This window comes from Rhinoderma darwinii, unplaced genomic scaffold (assembly GCF_050947455.1).
Source record: "Rhinoderma darwinii isolate aRhiDar2 unplaced genomic scaffold, aRhiDar2.hap1 Scaffold_56, whole genome shotgun sequence".
Taxonomy (NCBI): Eukaryota; Metazoa; Chordata; class Amphibia; order Anura; family Rhinodermatidae; genus Rhinoderma; species Rhinoderma darwinii.
Genome location: NW_027464111.1, coordinates 329,412 through 340,086, shown reverse-complemented (window position 1 = coordinate 340,086; position 10,675 = coordinate 329,412).

Below are 10,675 nucleotides of genomic sequence, written 5' to 3'. Positions count from 1 at the left end.
CAGCTATGGGGCATTATACTGTGTCAGCTATGGGGCATTATACTGTGTCAGCTATGGGGCATTATGCTATGTCAGCTATGGGGCATTATACTGTGTCGCAGCTATGGGGCATTATACTGTGTCGCAGCTATGGGGCATTATACTGTGTCAGCTATGGGGCATTATACTGTGTCGCAGCTATGGGGCATTATACTGTGTCGCAGCTATGGGGCATTATACTGTGTCGCAGCTATGGGGCATTATACTGTGTCGCAGCTATGGGGCATTATACTGTGTCGCAGCTATGGGGCATTATACTGTGTCGCAGCTATGGGGCATTATACTGTGTCGCAGCTATGGGGCATTATACTGTGTCAGCTATGGGGCATTATACTGTGTTGCAGCTATGGGGGCATTATACTGTGTCAGCTATGGGGCATTATACTGTCAGCTATGGGGCATTATGCTGTGTCAGCTATGGGGCATTATACTGTCAGCTATGGGGCATTATACTGTGTAGCAGCTATGGGGCATTATGCTGTGTCAGCTATGGGGCATTATACTGTGTCAGCTATGGGGCATTATACTGTGTCAGCTATGGGGCATTATACTGTGTCAGCTATGGGGCATTATGCTGTGTCAGCTATGGGGCATTATACTGTGTCGCAGCTATGGGGCATTATACTGTGTCAGCTATGGGGCATTATACTGTGTCGCAGCTAAGGGGCATTATACTGTGTCGCAGCTATGGGGCATTATACTGTGTCAGCTATGGGGCATTATACTGTGTTGCAGCTATGGGGGCATTATACTGTGTCACAGCTATGGGGCATTATACTGTGTCAGCTATGGGGCATTATACTGTCAGCTATGGGGCATTATGCTGTGTCAGCTATGGGGCATTATACTGTGTCACATCTATAGGGCATTATACTGTGTCACCTCTATGGGGCATTATACTGTGTCAGCTATGGGGCATTATACTGTGTCAGCTATGGGGCATTATACTGTGTCAGCTATGGGGCATTATACTGTGTCACATCTATGGGGGCATTATACTGTGTCAGCTCTATGGGGCATTATACTGTGTCACATCTATGGGGCATTATACTGTGTCAGCTATGGGGCATTATACTGTGTCAGCTATGGGGCATTATACTGTGCAAGCTATGGGGCATTATACTGCGTCAGCTATGGGGCATTATACTGTGTCGGCTATGGGGCATTATACTGTGTAGCAGCTATGGGGCATTATACTGTGTCGGCTATGGGGCATTATACTGTGTAGCAGCTATGGGGCATTATACTGTGTCACAGCTATGGGGCATTATACTGTGCAAGCTATGGGGCATTATACTGTGTCAGCTATGGGGCATTATACTGTGTCGGCTATGGGGCATTATACTGTGTAGCAGCTATGGGGCATTATACTGTGTCACAGCTATGGGGGCATTATACTGTGTCAGCTATGGAGCATTATACTGTGTCACATCTATGGGGCATTATACTGTGTCACATCTATGGGGCATTATGCTGTGTCACATCTATGGGGCATTATACTGTGTCAGCTATGGGGCATTATACTGTGTCAGCTATGGGGCATTATACTGTGTCACATCTATGGGGCATTATACTGTGTCAGCTATGCAGCATTATACTGTGTCAGCTATGGGGGCATTATACTGTGTCAGCTATGGGGCATTATACTGTGTCAGCTATGGGGCATTATACTGTGTCAGCTATGGGGCATTATACTGTGTCGCAGCTATGGGGCATTATACTGTGTCGCAGCTATGGGGCATTATACTGTGTCAGCTATGGGGCATTATACTGTGTTGCAGCTATGGGGGCATTATACTGTGTCACAGCTATGGGGCATTATACTGTGTCAGCTATGGGGCATTATACTGTGTCAGCTATGGGGCATTATGCTGTCAGCTATGGGGCATTATACTGTGTCACATCTATAGGGCATTATACTGTGTCACCTCTATGGGGCATTATGCTGTGTCAGCTATGGGGCATTATACTGTGTCACATCTATGGGGGCATTATACTGTGACAGCTATGGAGGCATTATACTGTGTCAGCTATGGAGGCATTATACTGTGTCAGCTATGGGGGCATTATACTGTGTCACCTCTATGGGGCATTATACTGTGTCACATCTATGGGGGCATTATACTGTGTCAGCTATGGGGGCATTATACTGTGTCACATCTATGGGGGCATTATACTGTGTCACATCTATGGGGGCATTATACTGTGTCGCTGTAAAGGATCTGCCAGGCACTACGTCTGGGTATACTCCCAGGATTAATCAGTCGACACCTGAGGCCAGACCTCTGAGACTGACACCTGCTCCCACCAATCAGGGTGGCAGGCTCAGGAGTGGGAGAGCCTATTGCGGCCTGGTCAGTCAGAGTTAGCTCCGCCCCCTGTCCATTTATACCTGCCGTTTTCTCTTCCTCCTTGCTTGTTATTCTTCTTGGACTCCTGGCCCCACTGCTGCCTTGCTCCAGCCTGCTTCTGCCGTGCTTCTGTCTTGCTTCAGTTCCGTTTATCCTGCGTTGCTCTGCCCCTGGCTTGCTTCTGCTCCGTGCTCCCGTTTGTATACTCCACTACTTCCTGATCCTGACTGGCTCATTCACCGCTCCGTTTCCTCGCGGCGTTCCGTGGGCTACTGTATTCCCTTGCGTGTTCCCTGTTTGTACTCCCTTGCACTTAGACAGCGTAGGGACCGCCGCCAAGTTGTACCCCGTCGCCTAGGGCGGGTCGTTGCAAGTAGGCAGGGACAGGGAGGTGGGTAGATTAGGGCTCACTTGTTCCCTTCACCTCCTTCCTGCCATTACAGTCGCAGCTATGGGGCATTATACTGAGTCGCAGCTATGGGGCATTATACTGTGTTGCAGCTATGGGGCATTATACTGTGTCGCAGCTATGGGGCATTATACTGTGTCGCAGCTATGGGGCATTATACTGTGTCACAGCTATGGGGCATTATACTGTGTCAGCTATGGGGGCATTATACTGTGTCGCAGCTATGGGGGCATTATACTGTGTCGCAGCTATGGGGGCAATATACTGTGTCGCAGCTATGGAGGCAATATACTGTGTCGCAGCTATGGAGGCATTATACTGTGTAGCAGCTATGGAGGCATTATACTGTGTAGCAGCTATGGAGGCATTATACTGTGTCGCAGCTATGGAGTCATTATACTGTGTCGCGGCTATGGGGGCATTATACTGTGTCGCAGCTATGGGGGCATTATACTGTGTAGAGGCAGCTATGAAGGGCATTAGGGTATGTTCACACGGCCTATTTACGGACGTAAATCGGCGTTTTTGCCCCGAATTACGCCTGAAAATAGCGCCTCAATAGCGCTGACAAACATCTGCCCATTGAAAGCAATGGGCAGACGTTTGTCTGTTCACACGAGGCGTATATTTACGCGCCGCTGTCAAATGACGGCGCGTAAATAGACGCCCGCGTAGAAGAAGTGACCTGTCACTTCTTTGGCCGTAATTGGAGCCGCTATTCATTGACTCCAATGAATAGCAGCGCTAATTACGGCCGTAATTGACGCGGCGTTCAAGCGCCTGCACATGCCGGTACGGCTGAAATTACGGGGATGTTTTCAGGCTGAAACATCCCCGTAATTTCAGCCGTTACGGACCCCCGCCGTGTGAACATACCCTTATACTGTGGGGGCAGCTCTGGGTGGCAATATACTGTGGGGGCAGCTACGGGGGACATTATACTGAGCAATTACAAGAGCTGCAGGTCCAAGGGGGAGGCGCTGTGTAGCACTATATACGAGGGGGGATTGTTGTATAGCACTATATAGAAGGGAGCGCTGTGTATCACTATATCTAAGGGGGATTGCTGTGTAGCACTATATACAAGAGGGGGAGGGCTATGTGACGCTATTTACAGAGGGGGAGGACTGTGTAGCGCTATTTACAGGGGGCTGTGTGTGGTGCTGTCTACAGTGTTTGACACAATTATATTCAGGGGCACAGTCTATGGTGCTATAATATTTAGGGGCACAGTGTTTGTACTATTTTATTCAGGGGCGCAGTGTTTGGTGCTATTATATTTAGGGGCACAGTGTGTGGCACCATGATAATATTATCTTTGTTTATAGGTGTGGAAATGTTGGAAAAGTGAGGAGCCAAAGACATCTGAGTGGCAAATTCTGCAGAAATGGGTCATGGCCGGGAAAAGTCGTCATGAAGTCTGGACTGGATGGAGAAGAGGAAAAAAACTACGTCGTCACCTGTGAGTCACTAGATTTATAGACAATCTGTCATCTCTACTGACATGTTTATTATAGGAAATCCTTGTATTTCACAAAGTCTTTGTGCAGTCCAGGACTGATAGACAAATAAGTGTTACTATTCCCCTTGTCAGGAGAATGTGTCCCTACACGGTGCAATACTGTCAGCGATGGTTGGAGACTGTCAGTATGTGGGGACACAGCCTTTTGACAAGGGGAGTAGTAACACCCATTTGTTAATGTCTGGACAAAAAGAAAGTGTTAACAATAGTTACAGGGCGGCGGTGGAGAAGGGGGACCCAACTATGGGTAACAGCCCAGGGCCCATGGTCTACTTAATCCGCCACTGAGTACAGAGACCCCCAAACCAGACTGCATCCTGGGCTACAATAGGTACATGGGAGGGGTGGACTTGTCAGATCAAGTCCTGAAGCCGTACAGCGCCATGCGGTGTGGTATAAGAAGCTGGCCGTGCACATCATACAGATGGCATTGTACAATGTGTACGTGCTACGTCGATGTACAGGCCAGAGGGGAACATTCCTGGAATTTCAAGAGGTGGTTATCAAGAAACTAATTTTTTCGGACTAAGAAGGGGGGACACCCAGTACTTCTGGAAGCGGGGCCACACGCATCGCACCAGGGCAACACTTTCCAGGAGAAGTTCCCCAAACTGGCAAGAAAGGGAAAAGTCAAAAGAGGTACAAAGTCTGCTATAAGAGGGGGATAAGGGAGGACACAATATATCAATGTGACGTGTCCCGAAAAACTAAGGCTCCGTATGAAAGAGTGCTTCAAAATGTATCATACATCCCTTGATTTTTAATCTACCCCAGTTTTACTTACCCTGATGCACTCCTCACAGCTTATCCCCCTCATCTTTCCCTTCTGAGCCCTGCCGTGTGCCCAGGCAGCTGATAACAGCCACATGTAGGGTATTGCCATACCCGTGAGAACCCACATTACAGTTTATGGGGTGTATGTCCCGGTAAAAATGCTCACTACACCTCTAGATGAATGCCTTAAGGGGTGTAGTTTTTAAAATTGGGTCACTTCTCAGAGGTTTCAACTGTACTGGTACCTCAGGGGCTTCTGCTTACATGACTTTGCACCAGAAAATCCCCAGTAGGCCAAATGGTGGTCCTTTCCTTCTGAGCCCTCCCATGAGCCCAAATGTCAGTTTATCACCACAAATTTGGCATTGCCGCACTCAGGACAAATTGGGCAACAAAATGGGGTATTTTATTTCTTGTGAAAATAATATATTTTGAGCTAAAAAAATATATTATTGGAAAAAATTATATTTTTGTAAATTCCCAGCCCAATTCAAATAAGTTCTGTGAAGAAACTATGGGGGTCTAAATGGTCACATAACCCATCATTTAATTCCTTGAGGGGTGTAGTTTCCAAAATGGGGTCACTTCTGGTGGGTTTCCATTGCTTTGATACCTCTGGGGCTCTGCAAATGCGACATGGCACCCGAAAACCAATCCAGCAAAATCTGCACTCCAAAGAACACACAGCGCTCCTTTCTTCTGAGGCCTCCCATGAGCCCAAACAGCAGTTTATCACCACAAATGGGGTATTGCTGCACTCAGGAGAGATTGGGCAACAAAATGATGTATTTTGTTCCCTGTGAAAATAAGAAATTTTGATAAAAAATGACATCTTATTGGAAAAAAATGTCATTTTTTTTAATTTCACAGCCCAATTCAAATAGGTGCTGTGTAAAAACTGTGGGGTCAAAATGGTAAAAACAACAACCACCATAAATTAATTCCTTGAGGGGTGCAGTTTCTCGAGAGATCACGCTGTGACGTCACTGACTTCCTGCCCCAGGTCCTGCATCGTGTCAGCCACATCGGCACCAGAGGCTACAGTTGATTCTGCAGCAGCATCAGCGTTTGCAGGTAAGTAGCTACATCGACTTACCTGCAAACGCCGATGCTGCTGCAGAATCATCTGTAGCCTCTGGTGCCGATGTGTCCTCGCTCGTCCGACACGATGCAGGACCTGTGAGTGACGACACAGCGTGATCTCTCGAGAACACGCTGTGTCTGCACTGCCAGAAGCTGGGCGTTCTGAAGAGAAGTGGATGATACTTCTCGTCAGAACGCCCAGCTAGTAAAAGTAGTAAAAACGCCCCGATGTACGCACATAATACACGCCCACTTGGACTTTTACTTTAAACACGCCCACTTGGACTTTTGCAAGCCTCATTTGCATAAATACAAAAATGGTCATAACTTGGCCAAAAATGCTCGTTTTTTAAAAATAAAAACGTTACTCTTATCTACATTGCAGCGCCTATCTGCTGCAATAGCAGATAGGGGTTGCAAAATCTCGTGACAGAGCCTCTTTAAGCATTCCGGCGTTATTACCACATAAAGTGAAATATGTCAGATTTGAAAAATGGGCTCTGAGCCTTAAGGCCAAAACAAGGCTGCGTCCTTAACCCCTTAATGACATGTCTATTTTAAACCTTAATGAGCAAGCTATTTTTTACGTTTTTCAATCGTCGCATTCCAAGAGCTATAACCTTCTTATTTTTGCGTCGACATAGCTGTATAATGTCTTGTTTTTTGCGGGACAAGTTGTATTTTTTAATAGCACCATTTTGGGGGACATATTATTTATTGATTAACTTTTATTAACTTTTTTTTGGGGGGAAATAGAAAAAAACCTGAAATTTTGCCACTCTTTTTCGCGTCTTAAATCTACGCCGTTTACCGTGTGATATAAATAACACAATAACTTTATTCAGCGGGTTGTTACGATTGCAACGATACCAAATTTGTATAGTTTTTGTATGTTTTACTACTTTTACACAGTAAAAACGCTTTTTTTTCAAAATTATTTGTTTTTGTGTCTCCATATTTGAAGAGCCGTAACGTTTTTATTTTTTTGCCGATGCGGTTGTATGAGGGCTTTTTTTTTGCGGGAAGACTTGTAGTTTTTATTGGTACCATTTTGGAGTAGATGTCACTTTTTGATCACTTTTTATCAAATTTTTTTAAAGTCAGGATTCACAGAAAACAGCAATTTTTCCATAGTTTTTTTATTACATTTTTTTACGGCGTTTACCGTGCGGCTTAAATAATGTAATAGATTTATAGTCGGGGTCGTTACGGACGCGGCGATACCAAATATGTGTAACTTTTTAACTTTATTTTGTTTTTTTAATAGTAAAGCATTTTGTAAGGGGAAAAGCTGGGTTTTTCATTTTTTTTCACATTTTTTTTTTATTAACTTTATTAAACTTTTTTTTCACTTTTTTACTAGTCCCACTAGGGGACTATAATATGCGATTCTGGGATCGCATTTATAATACACTGCAATACTTTTGTATTGCAGTGTATTACTGCCTGTCCGTTTAACACGGACAGGCATCTGCTAGGTCATGCCTCCGGCATGATCTAGCAGCCATTCACTCCAGGCAGACCTGGGGGCCTTTATTAGACCCCCGGCTGCCATTGGAGACACAGACACTCGGCGATCGTATCGCTGGGTGTCGGTGGGAGAGAGAGGGAGCTCCCTCCCTCTCTCCAAAACCACTCAGATGCGGTGCTCGCCATTGTGCACCGCATCTGAGGGGTTAAACGGGTGAGATCGATACTAATATCGATCTCACCCGGCAGAGCAGCTGAGAGCAGGGAGATTTGACAGCTCCCTGCTCTGTTTACTTATTCCGATGCCGCAACGTAAAAAGTCTATGGCATCCAGGGCCGGCCTTAGGGTAGATGGCGCCCCGTGCAAAATTATCTTTCGGCGCCCCACGCCATTAAAAAAATTGCCCCATAAAAAAACCTATAATTCATCCCCACAGTATAATGCCCTATATAGTGCCCCCACACAGTGTAATGCCCCTTTAGTGCCCCACACACAGTATAATAATAATAATAATAATATTTAATAATGTAATATATTATAACGCCTTCAAGGACACAGTATTTTGTCCTCTAATTGTGCCCACACAGTGTTATGCCCCCTAAGTGCCACACACATTATATTGCCCCCTGTAGTGCCCCTACACAGTATGATGTCCGCTTAGTGGCCTCAACAGAGTAGAATGCCCCCACAGCCCCCCTAGTAGAAAGTGCCCCCTGTAGATTGTGCTGTACATCCTCCCTGTAGACAGTGCCATATTCCCCCACCTCCTCCTTGTAGACAGTGCCATACAGCCCCCACCTGCCCCTTGTAGTGTCATACTGCCCCACCTCCCTCTTGTACACAGTGCCCCCCACCGCCCCCTTGTAGACAATGTCATACAGCACCCACCTCCCCATTATAGAAAGTGACATTCAGCCCCCACATCCCCCTTGTAGAGAGTGACATACAGCCCCCACATCCCCCTTGTAGACAGTGCCATACAGCCCCCCACATCCCCCTTGTAGACAGTGCCATACAGCCCCCCACATCCTCCTTGTAGACAGTGCCATACAGCCCCCACCAGCCCCTTGTAGTGTCATACAGCCCCACCTCCCTCTTGTACACAGTGCCCCCCACCACCCCCTTGTAGACAATGTCATACAGCACCCACCTCCCCATTATAGAAAGTGACATACAGCCCCCACATCCCCCTTGTAGAGTGACATACAGCCCCCCACATCCCCCTTGTAGACAGTGCCATACAGCCCCCCACATCCCCCTTGTAGACAGTGCCATACAGCCCCCCACATCCTCCTTGTAGACAGTGCCATACAGCCCCCACCAGCCCCTTGTAGTGTCATACAGCCCCACCTCCCTCTTGTACACAGTGCCCCCCACCGCCCCCTTGTAGACAATGTCATACAGCACCCACCTCCCCCTTGTAGAGAGTGACATACAGCCCCCACATCCCCCTTGTAGAGAGTGACATACAGCCCCCACATCCCAATTGTAGACAGTGCCATACAGCCCCCCACATCCCCCTTGTAGACAGTGCCATACTGCCCCCCACCTCCACCTGACAGGATCCTTGCATAGGCCGGCTTGATCCAGAGATGTCATCACGCCAACTGCGCTGGGATCCTGTCCCTGCGCCTCATAGGCTGCAGGCGCCGCTGTACCCGGCTACAGAGTTTCCCAACCTTTTCGGACTTGAGCCACCCCTGGAAAAAAAAAAATACCAAAAATTGTTTAGAGAAAGACAGAAAATAGCTAAAAATAAGCACTACATTCTTAGGGTATGTTCACACAGCGCTTTTTGTAAGGCAGAAAAAATCTGCTTTTGAATTGACAGCGTTATTTAATGGGGTTTTTTTTGCGTTTTTTTTAAAGCCGTTGAAGCGAATGCAAAAGACGCAGCAAAAAAAGCTCCAAACGAGCGCCACAGCTATTTTCTTCCTACTATTAATTTCAATTGGAGGTCAGAGGTGGAAACCACTTGAAGACCATCAGCCCCCCCACTCACAGTGAAATAACCATCAGCCCCCCACTCACAGTGAAATAACCATCAGCACCTCCACTCACAGTAAGGCTGGGTTCACACACACTATTTACGGACGTAATTCGGGCGTTTTAGCCCGAATTACGTCCGAAAATGCGTCTCAAAAGCGCCGGCAAACATCTGCCCATTCATTTGAATGGGTCTTACGATGTTCTGTGCCGACGGTCATTTTTTTTACGCGCCGCTGTCAAAAGACGGCGCGTAAAAGACGCGTCAAAGAAGTGCCTGTCACTTGAGACGTAATTGGAGCCGTTTTCCCTTGACTCCATGTAAAAACAGCTCCAATTACGTCCGTCATGGACGCAGCGAAAAGCGCCTGCACATGCCATTACGGATGAAATTCCGGAGCTGTTTTCTCCTGAAAACAGCTCCGTAATTTCATCCGTAACGGAGGCTGCCGTGTGAACATACCCTAAAATGACCATCAGCCCGTCCACTCACAGTAAAACGACCATCAGCCCCCCACTCACAGTAAAATGAAAATCAGCCCGCCACTCACAGATGCCCCCTGTAGATAGTACCACACAGCCCCCTGTAGATAGTGTCACACAGCCCCCTTGTAGGTCGTGCCACACAGCCCCCTGTAGGTAGTGCCACACAGCCCCCTTGTAGGTCGTGCCACACATCCCCCTTGTAGGTCGTGCCACACAGCCCCCTTGTAGGTCGTGCCACACAGCCCCCTTGCTGCACAGCCCTCTTGTAGGTAGTGCCACACAGCCCCCTTGTAGGTAGTGCCACACAGCCCCCTTGTAGGTAGTGCCACACAGCCCCCTGTAGGTAGTGCCACACAGCCCCCTTGTAGGTAGTGCCACACAGCCCTCTTGTAGGTAGTGCCACACAGCCCCCTTGTAGGTAGTAGGGATGTCACGATACCTGAATTTGGACTTCGATACCGATACTTCGTGTAGTATTGCGATTTCGATACCAAAACGATACTTTGCCAACAGTAATAAAAAAAAGTTCTTCCATTTTCTGATGTGAGGCGCGA